General features: G+C 41.9%; 1 protein-coding gene and 1 long non-coding RNA gene across 3 annotated transcripts in view; one reads left to right on the top strand and one right to left on the bottom strand.

The window, feature by feature from the left end:
- LOC311624814 overlaps window positions 1-24,866 on the bottom strand; it is a 654,664-nt gene that overhangs the window by 402,517 nt on the left and 227,281 nt on the right. The window lies entirely within an intron of this gene.
- Window positions 13,118-24,866, top strand: part of GLCE (glucuronic acid epimerase) — an 82,013-nt gene continuing 70,264 nt past the window's right edge. Inside the window, exon 1 of one of the 2 annotated variants that reach the window (XM_084887127.1) lies at window positions 13,118-13,340. The gene's annotated coding sequence lies outside the window, so the exon portion shown is untranslated. The remainder of the gene's footprint in view (window positions 13,341-24,866) is intronic. The other variant, XM_084887126.1, reaches the window with a different exon arrangement.

Here is a 24,866-nt window from a genome sequence, read left to right as displayed (position 1 = left end):
TTGCAACTGAGTTCAAATAGCTGGTGTTCCAAGAACAAGGCAAAATTACATAGCTTTTTTTTTTTTTTATAATCTAGATTCAAAAGTCACAGACTGTTTCTTCTTCTATACTCTATTCATTGAGGCAGGCCCAGTGTCCCAAGGAAGAGGACAACATGGGACAAGAATCATCGTCACCATGTAGAAGAGCATGTGGGAGGGAGATAGTATGTGGCCACAATTGGCAAATACAGTCTGCCAAGCCCTGTATATTTGAAAGACGAAGAGAAAGGCAAAGAATTAAGACATAACTACTGAGGGCAGAGCTGTGATGTAAACCACTTTCTTCAAATTTGGGTTCCTTCTACTTTACCATGCTGCTTTTGGCTCTGGGTTTTATCTTTCTAAATTGACTGGCCATTAATTTGATTAAAACACTCCTTCAAATATGAATTCTCACCATTGTGGTGCATGACCAGTCCAGGAGACCAATATCTTCTAGTGCTTGGAACATTTTGTTTTATCTATTCTGAGAGAATTGGAATGCCATTGCAACATATATAAATATTCAATCATTATGTTTGAGTCAATTATATACCAATATATAAAGAAAAGAAAATGTATATAAATTCCATTTATATACATTTAATTGAGCATAGACATATGAACCAGGAGGCCATGGTTTGATTCCTGGTGAGGGGCACATGTTGGGGTTTCCAGCCTGATCCCCAGGTGGGGATGTGCAGTGGATAGAGCATGCAGAAATCAGCTGATCAATGATTCTTCCTCATCATTGATGTTTTCCTCTCTTTCTTTCTATTTCTCTCTTTCTATTTCTCTCTCTCTCTCTCTCTCTCTCTCTCTCTCTCTCTCTCTTTCTCTCCTCCTTTCCTTTCTCTATGACATTAATATATCTCTATATATATAAGGCTAATTAAAGTCCATTAAAATTAAGTTAAAAGGCTGGCTTCTAGTCCAAGCATGGGGAAACACGGGAGGCACAGAGACATAGAAGGACATGATGTGTCTTGAGAAAGGGAGATATCTGGTTAGCATTGGAGGCATGTGTGAAAGGTGGAAGGAGGCTGGAACACTAAGTTGAGGTCACGTTGTGAGGAAGTATCAGTAGCATCCTTAGCTCCCTTTCTGTGAGCTTTACTTTTCTCATAGTCCCACTTTACCCCCACTTCTGAGACCCTGCTTTCTGCCTCTCTACAATAAAATCTACTCTGAATAAGACAAGTGCTGATTCTCTTTGTAAGAACACATGGGTTATAGTGATGTGCAGGGAAAGCCAGACCTCACCAACACATAGGCACAGTTCACCCACAATGCCGCAAGGGAGGAGTGAGGATATTTCCTTGGGGTAATTGGTTTCCTTTCCTTATTGACTGGTATCAGGTACTACTACCTGACCTCCTAGCTCATCAGTATCCCTTCTCATCTCCCACTTGTTGCCACCCTTGAAGTCAACCTGACCTAGTATTAGAAGGCAATTGACTGAACATTAAGTTCCATTCTTGTTGCATTTATATCTATACCAGAGGCTCAGTGCACAAAATTCATACACAGGTAGGGTCCCTAAGCCTGGTCAATCAGGGTCAATCAGATTCCCTGCCTCCCCACCTCTCCACCTCCTCCTTTCCTTGCTCCCTCAGTGCTGCACCCGCCATGTTCCATGCTACCCCCTGGTTGCAGTGCATGTTATAGCAAGCAATTGAACTCCCAGTCCCCCAGTCAAACTCCCAAAGGGACACTTTGCATATTAGCCTTTTATATAGAGAGATATATTAATGTCATAAAGAAAGGAAAGGAGGAGAGAAAGAGAGAGAGAGAGAGAGAGAGAGAGAGAGAGAGCGAGAGAGAGAGAGAGAGAAACATCAATGATGAGGAAGAATCATTGATCAGCTGATTTCTGCATGCTCTATCCACTGCACATCCCCACCTGGGGATCAGGCTGGCAACCCCAGCATGTGCCCCTGACCAGGAATCGAACCATGGCCTCCTGGTTCATATGTCTATGCTCAATCATTGAGCCACTCCAGCCAGGTGATGCTTTGTCTCAGATTACTCTTTTTTTTTTTTTTAATATATTTTATTGATTTTACACAGAGAGGAATTGAGAGGGACAGAGAGTTAGAGACATCGATGAGAGAGAAACATCAACCAGCTGCCTCTTGCACACCCCCTACTGGGGATGTGCCCGCAACCAAGGTACATGCCCTTGACCAGAATCGAACCCGGGACCCTTCAGTCCACAGGCCGATGCTCTATCCACTGAGCCAAACCGGTCCTGGCTCAGATTACTCTTTTAACCTCTTCTTCCTGCCACCTCTCATCTTTTGACCCTAAGATGATATTCTGACTCTCATCTCTCCTCCTGAGCTCTGGTTTCTTAACATTCCACAGTGTGACTGCTTTTTAACCGTGTTCTGCTGTCCTCTGACTGTGATTGCCAACGCTATTTGTATCCTACAAGTACCATCTACAAGATCCTTCTCTGAGCCCTAACCGGTTTGGCTCAGTGGATAGAGAGTCGCACTGTGGACTGAAGGGTCCCAGGTTTGATTCTGGTCAAGGGCATGTACCTTGGTTGTGGGCACATCCCTAGTATGGGGTGTGCAGGAGGCAGCTGATTGATGTTTCTCTCTCATCGATGTTTCTTTCTATCCCTCTCCCTTCCTCTCTGTAAAAATCAATAAAATATATTATAAAAATAAATAACATTAAAAAAAATCCTTCTCTGAGTATTATTACACCAGGAGATTGAGATTGACATCGAGTCAGCAATACTGCTTTTGTTTCCCTAAAATGTCCCCAGGCCTTGTTCTCCTGTGTCCATGTCTCTGCCTGGTCCCGAAATCCTGCTCACCAGGTTTGTATCTTATCTTTTCGCTCCAAGCCCTGCCTTGTCTGATTCCTTTCTAAATGCTCCATTTCATTCCTTTTGGAGCGAGGGTCCCGTCCTGCCATCACTGTGCAAACTGCGCCCTCAGGAGCTGGAGTCCAGCGGGAGGGGAGGTTCAGTCCTCGATCTCAAGACTCCTTCTTGTCATGCTCCGTTAATGACAAGCCAAGGCTGCTAACACCACCTGGAAGACCCTGATCTAGACTCTGACCCCTTACCTGTCCATCTCATCTCTGGTCTCTGCTCTTAGTCACACTCCATAGACTTCCTGCTGCCATGTGTTGCTGGGTCCAGAAACCTGTCCTATTCTCATCAATTAGACCAACTGTTGTGACCCCAAATCTCAGTAGCTTAACAGATAACAGGTTAATTTCTCACCCACACAATTCAAGGGTTGGACAGTCTACCACATGGAGATTCAGGATCTGGCTTCTGCCCTCATCATGGACTAGAACTAGTACCTGGTTGCACCTAGAAAATGCAGTCTTCCTGCCTGTCAGGAAAAAAATGGAATGGTTGCTGTACAAATAGCATTGTTTCTGCTACACTAGGGAACATCTGTTTCCTAAGTGTGATCTATACCCAATGCAGCCCATCTCTCCTGCCTCAGTTTACCATTTTGTCCAGAGCCGAGAAAGGACTGGACTCCTGAGAAGACATCTTAGAAGTGGCTTTTGCCTTTCCACCACCTGCGCAGAAGATGGATTCCAGGCACTCTGCAGAGAACCTCAGGCCCTACATAATCTTACAAATTGGGCTCTTTTTGACAAGTGTCAGCCCTTCATTTCTTTTAAGAAGTATTCTCTGTTTCCCTCCTGGGAACTTGTTCAGAAAAGAGATACTCAAGTGATAGGTGTCTCACAAATATCTAGATGGAGGGGAAGATGGCATAAAGAATAATTTAGACAAAACAATGTAGATTGCCATGGAAACAATCTTTAGAACACACTAGGGAGAAAGAATCGTTGTTAACATGGTTCATATTTTGGAGAGGTATCTAATCATCAAATTCAATTCTGGATCCTTCAAACACAGTTTTCAAAATGCTGGGGTTGTACAGTCAGAGAGTACATCCTGGTTTTTAGAGAGTCCTTTTCTTATTCAGCTAATAATCTTTAATGAAAATAATGCTTTAATTAAGGCAACTTATTATATCTTTGTTGTTTAATTTGAAGTCTGTAAAAGGTCAAGTTACCACTAAACACCATGAGTTTACTAAGCTTTCCAGAAGTGTTTATTCTGACAGCAGAGATTTATAAGAATATGGGGAAATGTGCACAAGGAAAATGGGACACTTATCTTGTTTTTTAAATCCTCACTGGAGGATATTTTTTCCATTGATTTCTAGAGAGGAGGGATAGGAGGAAAGAGGGAGAGAGAGAGAGAGAGAGAGAGAGAGAGAGAGAGAGAGAGAGAGAGAGAGAGAGAAACATTTATGTAAGAGAGACACACTGATTGGTTGTCTCCTGCATGCACCCTAACCGGGGCTGGGGATCTTGTAACCGAGGTACATGTCCTTGACTGGGAATTGAACTCACAACCCTTGGGTCCGCCAGCCAATGCTCTAACCAATGAGCAAATCAGGGCAGAAGGCTATCTTTTGCAATTCTTAGAAAGAAAGGGAAAAAAGCCCAAAACAACAATGAGGTACCATCTCACACCTGCCAGAATGGCTATCGTCAACAAATCAACGAACAACAAGTGCTGGTAAGGATGTGGAGAAATAGGAACCCTCGTGCACTGCTGGTGGGAGTGCAGACTGGTGCAGCCATTGTGGAAGACAATATAGAATTTCCTCAAAAGTTAAAAATGGAACTCCCATTTGACCCAGTAATCCCACTTCTAGGACTATATTCCAAGACACCAGAAACACCAATCATAAAGGATATATGCACCCCCTATGTTCATAGCAGCACAATTTACAATAGCTAAGATTTGGAACAACCTAGGTGCCCATCAGCAGGTGAGTGGATGAAAAAACTGTGGTACATCTACACAATGGAATACTACACCGCTATAAAAAAAAAAAGAAAAAAAGAAAAAAGAAAAGAAGGAACGTTTACCATTTGTAACAGTATAGATGGAACTGGAGAGCATTATGCTAAGCAAAATAAGAGAAAGATAAATATCACAGGATCTCACTCATAGGTGGGATATAATGATCAACATAATTTGATAAATAAAAATAGATCCAGAGACAAATGGCAGAGAAGGTGGGTGGAGGGGGATAGAGAGCAACCAAAGGACTTATATGCATGCATATTAGCATAACCAATGGACACAGACACTGAGGTGGTGGGGGCTTGCCCGGGGTAGGAATATCTGAGGGGAGGGGGGTGTCAATAAAGGGGGAGGAGAAACATATGTAAAACTTTAGACAATAAAAAAATAAATAAATAAAGAGCCCTAATTGGTTTGGCTCAGTAGATAGAGCATTGGCCTGCGAACTGAAGGGTCCCAGCTTTGATTCTGGTTGAGGGCATGTACCTTGGTTACAGGCACATCTCCAGGGGGACGTGTGTGCAGGAGGCAGCTGATTGATGTCTCTCTCTCATCGATGTTTCTAACTCTCTATCCCTCTCCCTTCCTCTCTGTAAAAAATCAATAAAATATGTTAAAAAGAAAGAAAGTGCCATACTTAGCTACTCAAAAGCAACTTTTCTCAGATTTTTTTTGCCCTGACATGTGTACAAAAGTTTATAGGCATGGGTCATGTTTGGTCAGTAATAATGATTTCATATGGCTATTTAAACAAAACCTCTGGGAGTTGCTAATGAACAGTTTGTTCCAGTTGTTACTAAAAATAAATGTCAGAGGAAGGGCAGTAGCTTTTGTAAGTGAGGCCTCAGAGATGGAGGGTCACCACGATCCAGATCTGGGCGTCTACCCTGCAGGCACAGAAATGCGGTATCTGCCATGATTATCTGCTGACTAGTCTCCCGGGCCTCCACCCCGGCCATTGTCTTACCTTGTGAATCCTGGAACCAGCTGGGCCCATGTCATGCTCCGAGCACCCTGAGGACTTCTGGAGAATGAGTTGTGTTCTCTTCTCCCCTTTCTTTGTCTCCAGTCTTCCCAATAACCTACGTGCAGGCTCAGGGAGGAAAGAGTCAGTTTGCCTGCCTGAAGTAGATGCCAGGCCGTGATAAAATTATAGGATTTCTTTCTCACCTTCTTCCATTTTTTTCCTACATAAAGTTGTTGAACTTGTACTATGTGCTGCATGTCCTCGAAAAATGTTTCTTTCAACAACATTTCGTTATAACACTGATGAGAAGAAGAAAAAAAATCCTAGTTTGGGCCACTGTCTGCATGGAGTTTGCATGTTCTCCCCATGTCTGCATGGATTTTGTCTGGGGACTTCAATTTCCTTCCACAACCCAAAGATGTGCACAAGAAGTAAACTGGCCTGTCTACATTGTGCCAGTCTCAGTGAGTGTGGGTGGGTGTGAGTGGCCCTCTGATGGAAGGGCATCCTGTCCAGAGTGGGTGCTCACCTTGCACCCTGAGCTGCCAGGAGAAGTTCTGCCACCTTTGACCTTGAACTGAAATAAATGGTTTGGAAAATAATTCTCTTACTTGTCTTCATTAATTTTAGTTAAATATACATATAGCTCACATTTGGTTCAACGTTTAATATTAGAAGTTTGGTGATGTTTTTGTGGGCCCAGCTTCTGGCTGAGCCATGCTCCCCCTGTGGGAATGCACTGACCACCAAGGGGTAGCTTCTGCATTGAGCATCTGCCCCCTGGTGGTCAGTGTGCATAATAGCAACCGGTCATTCTGCCATTCGGTCAATTTACATATTAGCCTTAGGATATCAATTAGCCTATGATAAAATTGGTTTTTGCTTAAAGTCAGTTTCCAAGAACCTATTCACATTGAGTGAGGACTTACTGTACTTGACAAAGGAGAATGGAATACTGGAGATTGGATTAGCTCCAACAAGGTTCATTCCGGGAGTGAGGACATTGCTGAACTAAAGCAAGGTTCTCCTAGAAGGAACGAGGGGGTAAGGTCCTTGCTGTTGGCTAGTTAATCAGGAGCAATGCCCAAGATGCCTTGTTATCAACATATCTGCTAGCCTTTGAGAACTTACTACATGCAAGGCACTATATATTTCTAATTTTCAGCTAGTCCATATGGATTTTTTAGAAATCTTCACTCAAGGATATGTGTGTTTTTTTGTTGTTGTTTTTGTTTTCGTTTTTGTTTTTTAATTTTAGAGAAAGAGAAAGAGAGAGAGAGAGAGAGAAACATCAATGTGAGAGAGAAACATCCTGCACATGCCCCAACCGGGGATCAAACCCAAAACTTAGCTCTGTGCCCTGATCAGATGAAGAGATGAAGAGATGATGCTCCAACTAACTGAGCCAGCTGGTCAGGGTATGGCTGTGGTTTATTTTTTTAATGGCAGGAACTGTGGCTATGCACTTAGTACCACCCAATAAATATTTGTTGGTGCTTTTGTTTTTCCAATTTGATGGTGAAGGGTTGAGAGAAGGGCGTAGAATTCAGTTTTTCTGGGTTCTTATGGTTCAAAGATTTAATTTTTGCCCTCACTGTTAAAGGAAATGAAAGATCACCACATCTGTGTAATGGTCATTTAAATCATGTAGATGCAAATGAATCTCAAATATATCTTCTTAGCTGTAAGTTATCTCCTGGTCACCTTGTAAATTATTTGACTCAGTATGTAAGGCCCGTCTATATCACACTTACATATGTTAAATGAATTTAGACAGGCAATGTATGTGACTTGGCTAACTGGTCTCCTTTTTATGTGGCTTTTCCTCATTTTTTATTTAATAGGGAAATTGCTCTCCCACTGAATCTTAATTCACAATGTTAAGACTTCAGAAATGCAGTTTTATATTCAAAAAGAATTTCAATCTTCTTACTGTCAAACACACTGTGCTCTCACATGGGCACTTAATATTGTCAGGATGTCAATTTAATTTTGACAGGGCCCCCATAGATGGAATTTTCAACCTTTTATTCTTAGTTAATATGGATGAATAAGAGGATATTTGAGGTTTATTTCCCCTCTGTTTTCATGGAAACATATGCTTGCCCACAAGATTGGGCGACAGTAATATGTTTGTAAAGCACTCTAATTTTTGAGAGTGAAAAGTTTCTGTACTGCTCAAGGCTTATTATTAACTGCCTCCAAATGGCTCCCCCATTATTGTTATCTCCAAATGTTATTAAAAAAAATGCATTTTATTGTGGTTTTTTTTTCTTTTTTTACAGAGAGGAAGGGAGAGGGATAGAGAGTTAGAAACATCGATGAGAGAGAAACATCAATCAGCTGCCTCCTGCACACCCCGTACTGGGGATGTGCCCACAACCAAGGTATATACCCTTGACTAGAATCGAACCTGAGACCTTTCAGTCGGCATGCCAACACTCTATCCACTGAACCAAACCAGTTAGGGCCTATGATGCTCTTAATAGTCCTAGAGCACTGGAATCTTTGTTCCCACCAAGAAATGTTTTTTCTACTTTCTTTTGGTGTAGCCCCACTTGGCTTTTAGATTAGCAAGTTATAGCAATAAATCATTGATTGCTCTTTGCTCTTTAGGTCATGCTAGTGTCTGATGATTAGTAGGATGTAAGGTTTTAGATTTTTTTTCTGGGAGTAGCAGTGGACTGAACTATTCTCAAGGCTCTTGTAATAGCTAGCTAAGGCTGCATAACAAATGATTTCAAAATGAAGTGGCTTAAAACAGTAGACACGTGTTATCTCACACAGTTTCTGGGTGGAATAAGGGAGAGGCTTAGGTGGGTGAATTTGGCTGAGGGCCTCTCATGATGTTATATTAAAATGTTGGCCTGGAGCTGCAGGTAGCTGAAGGCTTAATTGGAGCTGAACTGGGGTTTCCAAGATGGCTCACTCACACAGCAATCGGCTGGAGGCCCAGATCCTTGCCATGTGGGCCTCTGCTTGAATGTTCCTAGAACAGCAGTGGGCTTTCCTCCAGTCCAGAGTGAGTGATCAAAGAGAGAGACCAGGGAAGAAGCTGTTATGCCTCTTACAAAGCAAGTCTCTGGAATCATACACTGTCACTTTTGGCATATTCTCTTTATTTAAAATGAGTTCCTAGTGTAGGCCATACTCAGGGAGAGAAGAATAAAGCTCTACCTATTGAAAGGAAGAATAGCAAAGAATTTGTGGACACACTTTAAACCTCTGCAACTCTCTTGATTTCTCACCTTTGTTAAAGGTACTTGCAAAACACAAAGTCAGAGGTTTGTGGTCAGCAAATGGACGGATGAATGATGTTCCCTCAGTCTTGAGCTAAGTCATGCAAGATTTCAGCCTTCTAGGACCGTGGTCGGCAAACTGCAGCTTGCGAGCCACATGCGGCTCTTTGGCCCCTTGAGTGTGGTTCTTCCACAAAATACGACGGCCTGGGTGAGTCTATTTTGAAGAATTGGTGTTAGAAGAAGTTTAAGTTTAAAAAAAATTTGGCTCTCAAAAGAAATGTCAATCGTTGTACTGTTGATATGTGGCTCTGTTGACTAATGAGTTTGCCGACCACTAGAATCTAATCTAACCAAAGAGGCACTCCACCAAAACTCTAAAAGGATGGGGTAGAGACCAGCCTGTATGGCTCAGTTGTTGAGTGTCAACCCATGAACCAGGAGGACAATTGAACCAGGGTTCAATTCCCAGTCAGGGCACATGCTTGGCTTTCAGGCTGGATCCCCCAATAGGGGGCGTGCAGAAGGCAGCCCATCGATGATTCTCATCATTGATGTTTCTATGTCTCACTCCCTCTCTGTTCCTCTCTCTGAAGTCAGCAAAAAAATATATTTTTTAAAACCCCCAAAATGATAAAAGGATGGAGTAGAGTTTGGTTCTGAGAGAGACATATTTCTTCTTTAAGTTTTTCCAATAATACTGTTTTTTTGTGTGTCCTTTGTGAAAATGCAGTGGCCAGGAGGTAGCTTTTCCCAATGCATGTGTGCAGAATGGGAGAGCAGTGGGGATGGTTGCTGAGCAAGGATAGATGGGTTTGCATTTGGTTGTTTTTACCTGGACTAATAAGTCAGATAACAGCCAGCAGATGGTAAGATCTGGTAAGGAGTTAGCTGGTTCAGTTCCACTGTTGGTTGGCAAAGATCAGACACAGATGGTGAGAGCGAGGCTCTGAGTGGAATCGACTCTTGGGATCAAGCAAGTGCCAAAGCCTCCTGCTGAAATTATCTGCGGCACCGCGGAGAGAAGTGCAGCCTCTGCGGGCGGGATCCTAGGCTTGGATTTAGAGGACAGAAACCATGGTGGTTCTGGCTCTCATCGTAGGACGTGAGGAAAGGAGCACTTGGTATCAGATGGAGAGGTTTAGGGAACAGAGCGTGACTGTCAGGCCACAGAGTGAAGCATCGTGCCATAGAGACAGATGGCGAGAGGGGTGCCCCCGTCTGTGGTGGCTTGCTGTCTTTTCAGTCCGCATCCTGCCTGTGCACCCTTCACACAGGGCCTCTTCAAGAGCTTCTGCTGCCAAAGCGTTTTGGTTTAGAAGTCAAATGTACGTGTTCCAAGCTTTAGTCCAGGCTAAGAGTACTTCATAGCTTTCCTTTTTCCTCACATTTTAGAGACACCCAGATTTCTGATACACTAATAAGGGAATCATAGAATGCTGTAATTTATGAAACTAGGCAAAAGAAGATGCCATATAAAGACAAAATAGAGTGAAGAATAGTTTTTCCCCCAGTACATTCCTGATATTAAGACACCAGTGCAATAGCAGAGGAGGTGGAAAACATAGAAAGCAGAGATTTATACTTCAGAATACAGATCAAGTGTGCATGCCCTCACCACACCAGAGAAAGTCACTGGTTCTCCTGCTGCACCTGAGGATGTAGGTGGGAGAGGCCTGCCTTTAAGGGGCTCTGCTCTGGCCCTTCCAGCTGCACCACTACCACCTGCTGAGCAGAAGACCAGCTATGGGGGGCGGGGGGAGGGGGTTTGCACGGGGAGATGTGCTCTCCGGAGTTGACTTGATCCTTCAGGCCTTGTTCTACATACCCAGCAGCCAGAATTCCCTGCCCAAATGGCCCTGAGCCTGCATCCAGGGCTCATATGGACTTCTCCCCTAGGTCCTAAAATATTACTCCTGGACCCATGGAATGCCCCCAAAATGTCTGTTTTATAGAGGGAAAGGTGGGAACAGAGTTTGGATATGTGGGCTGGAGTGTCCAGGGAGCTGGGAGTACCTTGCAGTGAGGATCTGAACTGGCTGTTTGGGAGGGGAAGCGGGGGGGGGGGGGGGGGGGGGGGGAAACACTGCTCTTTGTGGGGACCAGCTCTCCCTGATCCAGCAGGGAACTCTGAGACATCCCAGAATTCTAAATGCAAACGTGGACTTCCAGTTTTTTAATTTCACATATTGTTGGCTTGTTTTATATATTTTACTTGTTTACCAGTAGACATTTTATATGTGAGACATGTCGCTGTTTTGTAGGTCCTACAAATGATAGGTTGGTTCTGGTTCCCCATTTAATACAGAAGCAAGTTGAATACAGCTTGCCTCGTTGTTGTTGGTGGTTTTTTTTAAGGCTTTTTCTATTGGCTCCTCTCTAATCTTACCTCTCATTGCTCTTCTGCAGGAATTTTCCATCCACCAAACTGATCTACTCATAGGCAGGCTCCGCCCACATGGTTTTCTCTGTGCTCAGGTTCACACTATTTTTCTCTGAAAGGCCTCCGTTTTTGCCCTGCATTTGGATAGGCAAATGCTTTAAGACCCAACTCATAGTTGTGCCTCCTCCCTCTGCACTCCTCTAACAGCTTTTGTCTGAGCCACTTACTGGCACTCAAAGTGTGCAATCACATGTAGTCATATTTCTTATTATGAGCAACATATGGCTATATGATAAGGAGACATCAATACACAACAGTTTTCAAACCAGGAAAGAAGGTAAAAAAAAAAAAAAAAGAAGAAGAAGAAGAAGAAGAAGAAGAAGAAGAAGAGTAGCGAGAGAATCAGGAGATTCAGATACCAAAGGCTGCAGAGAGGTCATTGGAAAGATTTCCCCCAAATAGACCATTTCCCCGTTAGGAAAGAGGTCTTTTGTGGCCATTGAGAGAAGAGCGGATTGTGTGGGCAAAAGCAACATTGTAATGGGGAAAAACAGAGATGAGAAAGTAGAGATAGCAAATATACTTTGATGTTTCTCAAGAAGTATGATTCTGAAAAGAAAGACGAAGGGAGATAGAATAGCTTGAGAGGGTGGAAGAGGTAGGTGGCTCTATTCTGTTCAAAAGATGGAGAATGTTTGTGGCAGAAAAGAGCTTGATTAGAGAGGGGAAACTGATAAGGAAAGAAAAGATAGTTGATTAAACAAATCTGGGAACGGCTGAGCTCCAGTGCACAGGTGCTGGGTTTAACCTTAACGAGGAGAAAGGACGCTTCTTGCCTCTATATATGAGGCAATGAGGAGGGGACAATGAATGAAGGCTACAGGACAGGCATAACAATGAAGAGATTGGATTTAGGGAGTGGCTGCCATTGTAGAGGAAAGGCCAGATTTCATATATTTAAACATCACATTTTTCATTCATTCCTTTCACATTTATTCAGTGTCCTGCGTGTGCCATGCACTGGGGTCTAGACTTTTCTTATAATTTGCTATATTGGTAAGTCAGGTAAGATTTACTTTTTATTTTCCTAGAAGGCTTTACGTAAAAATAAATGCATGAATCAGAAGAGAGAGTCCTTTGTCAGACCAGATATCCTGAGTTGGATTTTGGAAAACAGGGGCATCTCAACAACGGCACCGTGTTTGAGGTGGAGAGGGAGGAGAAGCCGAGATGGGGGAAAAGGAGTTCAGAACCAGGTAACCAAAGAGGCGCGTCTTCAACTAGGAAGAAGCGAACTTCATTCAGGCAGCGCTGTAACCAAGGGGAACAGCGCCTCTGCCCACGCAGGTGTGAAGCCCGGCTTCTTCCCTAAACCAGGGACATCCACGAGGGCTGCGCTGGTGCAGATGCAAGCCAAATGGTTACTGCCCCGCGCTCGCCCACCGCCTCGGACCACGTAAGGTCACGGCTACCTTTACTCCCAGTTTACTGAGGGGAGGGGCGGCGGCGGAGGAGAAGCGGTGGGCGTGGCAAATCACCTTTCCTGTTTTACAATTGGCAGTCACCGCCTCTGAGTCCCGCCTCCCACGCCGCCGCCGACAGGCTGTGTGCGCTGTCACTCGAGCCGCCGCTCCCGCCCCTCGCCCGCCGCGGCTGGGATCTCGCGGGAAGAGCGGCGGGCACGGCTGTGGCTCGAGCTCCCGGCTGCGCGCCGAGCGGGAGTGCTCTCCTCACACAAGCGCTTCCTCGCGGAGGGGTTGGAGCTGCGGCAGCCGCAGGCCTGGGCCGCCCGCCCCTTCTCTGCCGCCGCCGCCTCCTCTTCCTCAGGGCTCCCCGGTCCGCTCGCCCTCCGACGCCGCCCAGGTAAGCGAGCCCGGAGCGCGTCTCCGCCGAGGAGCGTTCGGGGAGCGGGGAGCCGCGGAGCCGCCGGGGCAGTCGGGCTCCCGACGGGGGCGGCTCCGGGGGCGGCTCCCGGGGCAGCGCGGCGCTGCCTGACGGGCGCAGAGCTTGGCGGGTTCGGGAGCGCAGGAGGCGGTGTGGCAGGATCGGGCGCGGGCGCCCCGGGGCGGGGTGGCCGGAGCTCCCCGGGGTGAGGGGGCGGTGATTAGGGTCCTAGCGCTCCGGTGGCTTTGGGGGCGGCGGCGGCGGAGAGGGTGCTGGGTCTTCGGGGTCGTGGGAGAGTTATCAGGGTCCTGGGGTTCCTTGAGGTGGTAGTGTAGCGGGGTTCCGGGACAAGGGGTCCCTTTACCGGGGTCTTAGGCTCTTGGAGTGCAGACGATTCCGTTTAGCAAGGTGCTAGGTCTCCGGAGGGGCAGATCTCGGGGGTCTGGGGGAGGTCTTTGGAGCGGGAGTGGGTGTCTGTTTCGCATTTCTGGGATGAAGAAGCAGTTTGTTAGGGTTCCGGGGAAAGGGGTTTGTGAATGGGGGGGGGGGGGTCTCCGGGCTGGAGGGCGAGGTGTCTGCGCCCCGCTGGGGCCGGCCGGGCGCCTGGGTGTGCTGCTGGGGCGGAAGGGTGTACGGCGGTGAGACCAGCGTGTTCATTGGGGTTTTTTGCTTTGCCCGGAGGGGGGCGGTAACTTGGCACGGTGTCCGGTCTTTATGGGGAGGGTGTGGAAGGGACGGGGCGAGTGAGCGGGTTCCCGGGCGATCTTGAATGGAGGGCGCGGCTCCGCAGGCGCCGGGGCGGCTCGCAGCGAGACGGGGCTCTGAGGGGCATCCTGAGCCGGCCCGGTGGACCGTCTAGTCGGTGAGCATCCTGGGACAACAGGTCTTTCTTTCGAGATGAGGATGCACGCAGTGCTTAGTTGGATGGTTGATCCGTTCTGCTGACGAGCTGGAGAAAGAGTGGGTTCGTTCTGCGGTTTTCTTTTCTCTGCCCCAGGGTCCCTGTGGGGGCGTGCTGGCTGGCCTGGCTGCTCTGGGATCCAGAGTGGCGGCGGTCCCTTGGGCGGGGGTGTAGCCTGCACGCTGTTTAGGAGGCGAGTGCCCTCGGGTTGAGCGTGTAGAAGCCGCCGAGGATGGGGAAGCGTGTGTAATTTTGGTTTTGGCTTCCCTTTCCTTAGGTGATCTGCTTTGCCGATACTGTCTTAGATCTGTACTCAAGTCTTGGCTGAATGTTAGGTAAAGTCAAGTGGTGCTGGGAAAGTGTGTTCTGGCTTCTCTATAAACTAGAAGCATGTGTGGATAAGGATAACTGCAAGAGTAGCCTCCAAGCAACATACTGGAATTTGAAGTTGCAAAGCTAAAACTCTGCAACAGTGTCCTTAGAGACCAGTACGGGTGACTAACAGGGAGCTCTGTTAGAGAATCTTGCTTAACAGTTTTATTGTAAAGGTACAATCAAGTCATGAAGCTTACATAGAGTTCTTGGTAACTAGCCCGGACTTAGATGCAGTTCAAATAAAACGACCTGTATATATGTGAAATGTGGCTAAAAATAAATAAAAATCAATGGGTCAGAGTCTGTGAGTTTGCCTGACAAGTATTCTGGTTAGATAGCTACTTTATCATAGAGGCCTGTAAATGAAGTCTGATGTGGCAGGCAGTGGAGGTCATAGTAATTGTGTAATTTTAGGTAAACAGACACATTTAAGGATGCCAAAGCAAAGAATTTTGTCTTTTTCTTTTGGTTTTCGAACCAGATAGGTTAGGGAAAATGTACTTAATCCTTGAATATTGCAATCATTTAAAAAACAGTGGAATCCCGCATAGCAAATATTTAAGTCTTTGGAGAGCTTACAGCTTACCTTGTTCTTCGTTGTTGCTGTTATAATTAAAACCAAAATGCCTGATTGACTTTTATAGCTATCAAAACTGATCAGTTGAGCAGATATTTGGAACTATAGCCAAACTCCCCTCAAACAAACAACAACCCCCTCCCAAAACATAAGCAAACTTTTTTCTCCTCCCTTTTGAAAGACAAATGACAAATTAAGCATATTTCAATAACTTAAGCAGCTTTTCTAATTTCTAAGCAAACATAATAATCAGTCAACAAGTATTTGATTAGCTGCTAGGTGTCAAGCACTGGAGGTAGAATGATTCCAGCTCTCATGTAACCTACATGGAGCGAGAGAAGGACAACTACTAAATACATACATAAAATAATTGAGATGCTGACAAGGAAGAAATAAAAGCATACTTGGGATTTAGCTCACTTTTTAAATAAGCCCTGAATGATAATATAATTGATGTCTGTTGTGATAACTAGAAACCAAGCAAGATAATGATCTACCTTCTGAATTATTAAAGAAAGATTACATTATGATCAGAAGAGTTTGAGTATTAAATATATAGTATTGACAGGATTAGCACCTGTTGTTATGTAAGCATAAAAAAGTCTGTAAGAACACACATCAAATTTACCATTGTTTGGAGGATTTTTCAAGAGAAAATTGAAAAGCCATAAAACAGCTTATTAACTTTTTTATATTATTTGATCTATTTCAATGAGCAGACATTAAGTATAAATTAGAGAAATGTAAATTAAAAATTTTAGTCACTGGGCAAATTTGTGAAAAGTACAGAATTTATCAGACTTTTGTCAGTGTTGCCACGTCTACTTGTTTGTATTAGTGAAGGAAAAATATATATTTTAAGGATCTAAAAAATTATAGGGGTGGGGAGCATGGCAAAATAAGAAAAAGACTGAAACGTAAGTAAAATGTTAAAACATGTTAAAGATGTTGCAAATTTAATTATATAAAGATAAGTTAATCTTAGGCCTTTCTTTTTTTCAAATTTAATTGTGTCCTAAGCTTGACAAAGGAAGTTTTTAGACTCTGCAGAAGAATAGGGTGTGTTTTAATGGCAGAGGAGGAAGTGTTCTTATTTTGTGAAACGCATGCAAATCTAATAGATAATTTTTCTTCTGAGGCATTTGAAACGTAAAGATAGTTCTATAGTTCATTATTACACTGCTGAAAATTACAATAGCAGAGTGTCTTTTAGATCATCATTCAGCATTCTAGAGTCATAAATATGATATACTAAATCAGTTTCTAGAAAGGAAATAATAAGACATGGACTCCCATCTTCAGTGTGCAACTAACCATATGACCACAGGTAATTCCTTAGTCTCTCTGTATATAAAAAATTAAAGCAAGAGAAATCTCTGTAAATAATCTATATAAATTCCAAGGATTTTATTGCATTGGTTTTTATGTTGCAGATCTGCAGTATAATATGCACAAAAAGAGATAGATGCCATAAGAGTAGCTAGTACTCAGGATTCAACTAGTTTCATGTAATTTTTACAAGTCATACCTAATTTTAGAAGCCTCTTCCTTTTTAAGATTTGTGAGGAATGCTTAATTCCAGGATATGCATTACGAGGGTAAACGATTTCCTTTTGATAATTTAGCTTTATTGTTAAAGCGTTATTGGTTTTATTTCTGATCCCTGATTCTATAGTAGAATATCTATTTGATGATCTAATGTCCTTATTTAACTCTGATTGTAGAATGAGGTCTCTAGTGGTTGACCCCCTTTAATCCATACTTTACACTAATGCCAAGGTGATTTTTCTAAAAATGCAAATTTGTCCAGTGCTTCTTTCTTAAAACTTATACTTCCTTACTTATAGTGTTTAGTCAAAACTATTGTTACAAGGCCCTTCACCATCTGACTCATCTCTTGCCATTCTCCACCATAAACTTCAAGTGCTAACTGTATTAATAAAACCAGTTCACTGAAAGAACCATACTGTTTCCTGATTTAGAGCTGATTTAGAGTCTTTTCATATATTCTCCCTGTTGCTTAGAATACTTTTCCTTTTCCTGTCTTGTAGACAAAGACTACTGATTTTTCAAGATACAATCAAGCTCTATTGGCTTTTTAAGTCTTCAGTGTCCTTTGCCTTCCTTCCCCCCCCCCCCCCTTAGGTTATTCACTCTCTATGTTTTATTCATTCTCTCATGTTACCTAGTTTGCTGTAATTATTTATGTCTGTCTCCTCCTGGACTCAAAGGCAAGTTTATATTTGTGTTATTACTTTTTCAATCTCTATTGCTTAGTATTTTACATTGTTGGTTCTCATTACATGTTTGAACTCTCAATGCCAATATTAATCCTATATAATACAAGCCTAATATGCTAAGTGTCGGGTCATCTGGTCAGCTGTTCAACCAATTAAAGTGTAATATGCTAATGATATGCTAAGGCCGCTCAACTGCTCACTATAATGTGCACTGACCACCAGGGAGCAGACAGTTGACTGGTCAACCAGTCGCTATGACATGCACTGACCACCAGAGGGCAGCCTCTCTGACCAGTAGGTTAGCTTGCTGCTGGGGTTCTGCTGATCAGGACTGAGCAAGATTGAAGGACATGCCCTGGAGTCCTCCCATGGTCCCTCCCTGGCTAGCCAACCTCCAGCATTCCTTCTTGGACCCAATTGTGCACTGGTTGGGTCCCTTGGCCTGGTCTGCGTCCCCTTGCAATCTGGGACCCCCTTGGGGGAGCCAGCCCAATCTCGCAGGCCAGGCCAAGGGACCCCAGTGGTGCACAAATTCGTGCACTGGGCCTCTAGTGTCTTTGTACTATCCGAAGATGAGTTAAGCTAAAATCTTAGTGTTCTATTTTTCTAAAACTTGGGGCTTTCTAAATTATCTTATTTTCTTGCCTCACTGACCTAAAATTGACATTTGATCTGTATTTTTATTCATTTACTGGTAAGATATGATATTACTGCAACTATAGGAGTTAAGGGTTACTCTGTTAAACTTGCAGAAAAGTCTTAATGAATTTTGAGGTATCCTTATATCTAAAATTGCTAAGAGAATTATGAACTAATTTGAGTATTTCAGATCTTGGATATCAGTGATTTGGCAGATATTTTACCTGGGCTGTTTTCTTTTATTGGAAATGATTGTTGCCAATATGTGTGGTTTTTATATTCATTCAATGTTTTACATACATTGCTGTTAATTTTAAAATATATATATTTTATTGATTTTTCTTACAGAGAGGAAGGGAGAGAGATAGAGAGCTAGAAACGTTGATGAGAGAGAAACATTGACCAGCTGCTTCGTGCACAGCCCCTACCGGGAAGTGCCCACAACCAATGTACATGCCCTTGACCGGAATCAAACCTGGGACCCTTCAGTCCTCAGGCGACGCTCTACCACTGAGCCAAACCAGTTTCGGCCATTGCTGTTAATTTTCAAAACAAATCCTGTAGATTTAATAACTTACTCAGGGTCATTATCTGCTAAAAAGCAGGTTATGACTAGATCCAGGTCTGTCTTATTCCAGATTCTATGATTTTTCAAAATACTCTTGTACATTACTTTCTGAATATGACTGTTTACTCAATATATTTTAAGTTATTAATAGATACTTGACTCATTGTATAAATTGAAAAGTAGGTTATAAGGCTTATCCATTCAGATTTTTTTTTTAAAGCTAAGGAGAATTTGAGGTTGATCGTATTTTAGAGACCATTTAATCCAACTCCTTCATTTAGCTTTTGAGGGAGTGTGACATAAGCAAGAGAAGTTGAATGCCTTGCTCAGGATCACACAGCTAGTTGGTTAAGAGTTTCTTTAAGTTAGTTGTGAACATGGTATTATAAAACCGTTATTTGAAAGGAATATCAGATGCCAGGTCCCCCACCCCCACCCCAAGGGGAAAAAAAGGCTAGAGTGGCCTTTAGAAAAGTGATGTCTAGGATCTCAGAGTCTTAAGGACATGGCTGAGGTAATCCCGACTTTGGATCATGACACATGGAAACACCTCAGAACCTTTACTCACATAGTTCCCCAGTCTTGGTCTCTTTCCTTCCTCTTTTTATTTAAAAAAAAAAAATCTATCCACAGTTTACTAATCTGTTAAAGTTATTATTAGCATTGGCCTTACCAGTAACTATTTAAGTACTGGGTCAAATACTAGGGATACAGAAAAGCATAACATTTAGTCACTGTTCTGAAAGGTATGGTTTATTTGGGAGTGGGAGGCAGCATGTATTTAATTGCAAGGTAGTATATAAAGATGCCATGAGTGATACAGTTGTAGGAGCAGAGAAGATTAGATAAATATAGAGTGGCTAGTGGTTATAGAAGTTTCCGTGTAAAAAAGGTTTATCTTAAGTTAAATCTTTAAATAAAGAGTTGGAGTGGTAAGAAAGAAGGAAAAGAACCTCTTGCTTTTTTTTTTTAATCTTATCCTTGCTCACTTTCCTTCAGTGGCCTCCTTAACTATTTCAGAAGACCTAAAACTTGTTTTTCCAGATATTCATGTGTCTCCGTCCCTACTTCCTTCACATCTTTATTATTATTATTATTATTATATTTTATTGATTTTTTTTTTTTTTTTACAGAGAGGAAGGGAGAAGGATAGAGTTAGAAACATCGATCAGCTGCCTCCTGTACATCCCCCTACTGGGAATGTGCCCCCAACCAAGGTACATGCCCTTGATCAGAATCAAGCCTGGGACCCTTGAGTTCATAGGCCGACGCTCTATCCACTGAGCCAAACCGGTCAGGGCCTTCCTTCACATCTTCATTAAAAGATCACTCCTTCTATGAGGCCTTTACTGTCTACCCTTTTTAAAATTACAATATCCCTTTCACAAATATTCTTTGTATTTCTCTTCCCTGCTTTATTTCAACACACTCTATATTTTTATTGTCTTTTTTGAGGGCAGGGATTTTTATGCATTTTATTCAATGCTTTATACCTAGTACCCAGAACAATAACTGTTTCAGAGTAGTTAGTCAAATTTTTGTTGAATGAATAAGATAATTGAACTTTAAAGCAAAAATGTAAAGATCTAACCTATCCTTCCTTCCTCCCTCCCTCCCTCCCTCCCGGTATGAAAGAGAAGGAACAACTTCTTCTTCTCCTCCTCCTCCTCCTCCTCCCCCTCCTCCTCCTTCGAACTTTAAAAAATTATATGCAGTAAGTTACAGAAATCATAAACAATTCCATGAATTTCTACATGTGTAAACTAAACGTGTAATCACCAACCAGATCACAATATAGAATACTTCTAGGATCTTAGAAGTCTTTCTCATGCTTTCTCCTAGTCAATACTTCCCAAGGTAACCACTATTTTGACCTCAATTACAATAGATTAGTTTTGCTTATTCCTGAACTTCCTGTAAAGGGAATCAAATCATTCTTTTATATCTGGTTTCCTTTGTCCCCGGTGGGGAGTGTGCAGGAGGCAGCTGGTTGATGTTTCTCTCTCATTGACGTTTCTAGCTTCTATCACTCTCCCTTCCTCTCTGTAAAAAATCAATAAAATATATTTTTTTAAAAACTGCTATGAATAACTTTGCACTTGTCTTTTGATGGGCATAAGGTTTCATTTCTTGGCTAAATAACTAAGAATTAACCTACAAGTGCACATAATTCTTAATCCCACGTGTTTCTTAGCACATGCTAGATGGTCATTAACTGTTGAAGATTATTATTATTATTATTATTATTATTATTATTATTTTAATAGAGAGGAAGAGGGAAGGAGAGAGAAACTTTTATGTGAGAGAGAAATATCAATCAGTTGCCTCCCATATGTGCCCCAACCAAGTAATCAGGGTACAGCCTGGTTATGTGCCCTGCTACCTTTTAGTGTATGGGACAACACTCCAACCATCTGAGCCACACTGTCCAGGCTGAAGATAAATTGTTAATTAATCAGGTACTGTGAGATTATATCAAACTTAGTAAAAATATTAGAGAACAATCCCTATATATTTCTCTTCCCTACCTTTAAAAAACATACCCATATTCTTTATTACTTGTTCTCCCTTCTCCAGAAGATGGGGAAAATATGTGCATAAAAGAGAAAAATAAAATTAATTTCAAAATATGAATTTTAGACCTTATTGGCTATTTTTCTATATTTTTTCCATAATAAAAGTCAATTTTTTTTCACAGTTTGGTTTTATCATACATTCTTTTTTTCTATTATTTTATAGTTTGAAATCAATGAATTTGTTTTTTATTTCTTTTATGTGTTAATACTTTATGTTTGGGGATATGTCAAGCAAAGGCTTTCTTTGATGGCCCTATCATTTTAGAAGTGGTTTTAGTTGGTGAAGAATGCAAATGAGAGCCCCTACAATAACAGGAAAAATCCTGATAAACATTTTTCTCATTCTGGAAAAGTTTTCAGTTCCCCTTTGAAGTGACTTCTAAGCATAAGCCTTGAAAGATGAATAGGCAATAAGGTGGATGGGATACCCATAGGAAGCGGGTAATAGCACACTATAGGTAGGGAACTACATTTGCAAAGCGAGCAGAGCAGATATGGGGATCTGCAGGCAATTCAGGAAGGCTAGAAGGGTGGATTTCGAACTATAACATGCATATGAATCTCCTGGTAGGAGTGGGGCTCATGAATTTATTATTCTCAAAATATTCACAGTTGATGGAGATGTTGCTGGTTTGCACACACTGGGCTAGAGCATAGGAAGCAAGTGAGAATGAAGGAGGAGGGAGTAAAAGCAAGGCATGAAGACTCTTGTAAACACTTTGCAATTCAGGCAGTGGTAACCCACTGAAGGATGCTAAGCGTAATAGTGACTTGGTGAGACATGTGATTTCCTAGTGGGCAACTAGTGGTGGAAATAATCTTTAAGGGTAAACTCCATCTACATTTAAAACTACGGATTAGTTAATGTGTGAGAAATTATAATTTAACCATTCATTAATAAGTATTGCTTCTCCCATTAGCAAACTCAGTCCATTTAAAAGAAAAGTTTGGTTATATTGGGTCGGCAGCTAAGTAATTGCGGATTTTTTAAAGAAAATCAAAGACAATTTTTTCATGGAACTAAATAACTTTATTCTGTAATGTATTGCCCTTTTTGATCAATGACCTTTTGCCATCTTTCAGGCAGCATCATAATCCCACGTTCAAAAAACTTCTGGTTTTTATTAGCAAAAAACTGAATCAGGTACGATTTGACATCATCATCATTATTGAAATTTTTACCATTCAAGGAGTTTTGTAAAGATCAAAACAAAAAGTAATCAGATGGTGCAAGGTCAGGACTATATGGTGGATGTGGCAAAACATCCCAACCAAGCTCCATTAATTTTTGCCGAGTGACCAAAGATGTGTGTTGCCTTGCATTGTCATGATGGAATACAACACCTTTTCGATTTGTCAATTCGGGCCGCTTTTCTTCAACTGCATTGTTTAATTTCGTTAGTTGTTCAATGTAGACATCAGAATTGATCGTTCGGTTGGGTGGTAAGAGTTCAAAGTAGACAATTCCTTTGTAATCCCACCAAACTGATAACAAAACCTTCTTTTGATGAATATCAGCTTTTAATGTTGTTTGAGTTGGTTCACCTGGCCTGCTCCACGATCTTTTCCGCTTGATATTGTTGTAAACAACCCATTTTTCATCGCCAGTTATCAGTCGTTTTAAAAATGGATCATTTTCATTACGTTTCTTGAGCAAATCGCAGCTGCTAATGCGTTGCGTTAACTGTGATTCTTTAATTTCGTGAGGAACCCATGTATCGAGTTTTAAAACATAGCCAAGTTGTTTTAAGTGATTTTCAATGCATGTATGTGATACATGAAGCTTCTCTGCAATCTCACGTGTTGTACTGTGACAATCCGAATTGATTATTGCTTTGATTAGGGCGTCATCAACTTCAACTGGACTACCAGAGCGTTTTTCATCTTTGAGTGAAAAATCACCAGAACGAAATTTGGCAAACCAATTCTGACACTGCCGTTCTTTTAAGGCTTCGTCACCATAAACAGCACATAACTTTTTATGAGCTTGCGATGCGTTTTTCCCTTTGAGGAAATAAAAAAGCAAAATATGACGAAAATGTTCCTTTTGATTTTCCATTTTTTAACGAACGCCAAACGAAAACTACAAAACAGATCAAAAAACTTTTTTTACTGATTAACAGCTGAATAGCCAACTATCAAATAACAAAATGTGTTTTACATTTGTACTACGTCTGCAAACCTAAAAATTCAACTGAAGCCATATATGTGTGAAACCCGCAATTACTTAGTTGCCGACCCAATATTTATGAATTTGGATGTTATATGTTAGTTTAATCAGTTCCTTCTTCCAGGGATATTATTTATCCTAATAAGTATAATAATTTAACTCATAACAATATTAATCCTATTTGATAGGACTTAAATTTTGTCTATATTTTATCATATGATCCTCTGAAATTTCCCTTTTTTAATTTTTATTAGTTGAGCACTGTAATTTATTTTTGAAACAATTAAATATAAAGTATATTTTTTAGCTTTCTAAATATATATTGTTGAAAGTATTACATATGTCTCTTTTTTCTCCCATTGACCCCTTCTAGCCCACACCCAACCTCCATCCCTGGCCTTCACCACCGTGTTGTCTGTGTCCATGGGTTATGCATATATGCACACAAGTTCTTTGCTTGATATCTTCCCACCCACCCTAGCCTTCCCTCAGATTCCACAGTCTGTTCCATGCTTCTATATCTCTGGATCTGTTTTGTTAATCAGTTTATTTTGTTCATTAGATTCCACATATGAGTGAGATCATGTGATACTTGTCTTCTTCTGACTGGCTTATTTCACTTAGCATAATACTTTCCAGGTCCCTCCATGCTGTCTCAAAGGGTAAGAGATTCTTCTTTTTTATGGCTGCATAGTATTCCATGGTGTAAATGTCCTACAATTTTTTTATCCACTCATCAACTGATGGGCACTTGGGCTGTTTCCAGATCTTAACTATTGTAAATTGTGCTGCTATGAATATAGGGGTGCGCACATTCTTTCTGATTGCTGTTTTGGGTTTCTTATGACATATTCCTAGAAATGGGATCACTGGTAAATAGGAGTTCCATATTTAATTTTTTGAGAAAACTCCATACTCTTTTCCACAGTGGCTGTGCTGCACCAGTCTGCATTCCCACCAACAATGTAGGGTTTCCTTTTTTCCACATCCTCTCCAGCACACTTATCATTTGTTGATGATAGCCATTCTGACAGGTGCGAGGTGATACATCATTGACATTTTAATTTACATTTCTCTGGTGATCAGTGACTTTGAGCATTTTTTTCATATGTCTCTTGGCCATCTGTATGGAGAAGTGTCTGTTTAGGTCCTTTACCCATTTTTGAATCAGATTGTTTGTCTTCCTTTATCAGATGTATCATTGCCAAATATATTCTCCCATACAGTGGGCTCCCTTTTCGTTTTGTTGATGGTTTTTTTTACAGTGCAGAGGCTTTTTATTTTGATGTGGTCCCATTTTTATTTTCTCCTTAGTTTCATGTGCCATAGGAGATGTGTTTGTAAACATATTGCTATGAGAGATGTCTGAGTAAAATATTTTTAAAAGATAATGAATGCCTTACCTGATTGGTTTACTCAGTGGTTAGAGCATTGACCCAAGTACCGAAGGGTCCTGGGT

Source organism: Pipistrellus hanaki, assembly GCF_964339955.1.
Source record: "Pipistrellus hanaki genome assembly, chromosome: 1".
Taxonomy (NCBI): Eukaryota; Metazoa; Chordata; class Mammalia; order Chiroptera; family Vespertilionidae; genus Pipistrellus; species Pipistrellus hanaki.
Note: the sequence above shows the minus strand (reverse complement) of the source record. Positions and strands in the feature narration are given on the sequence as shown.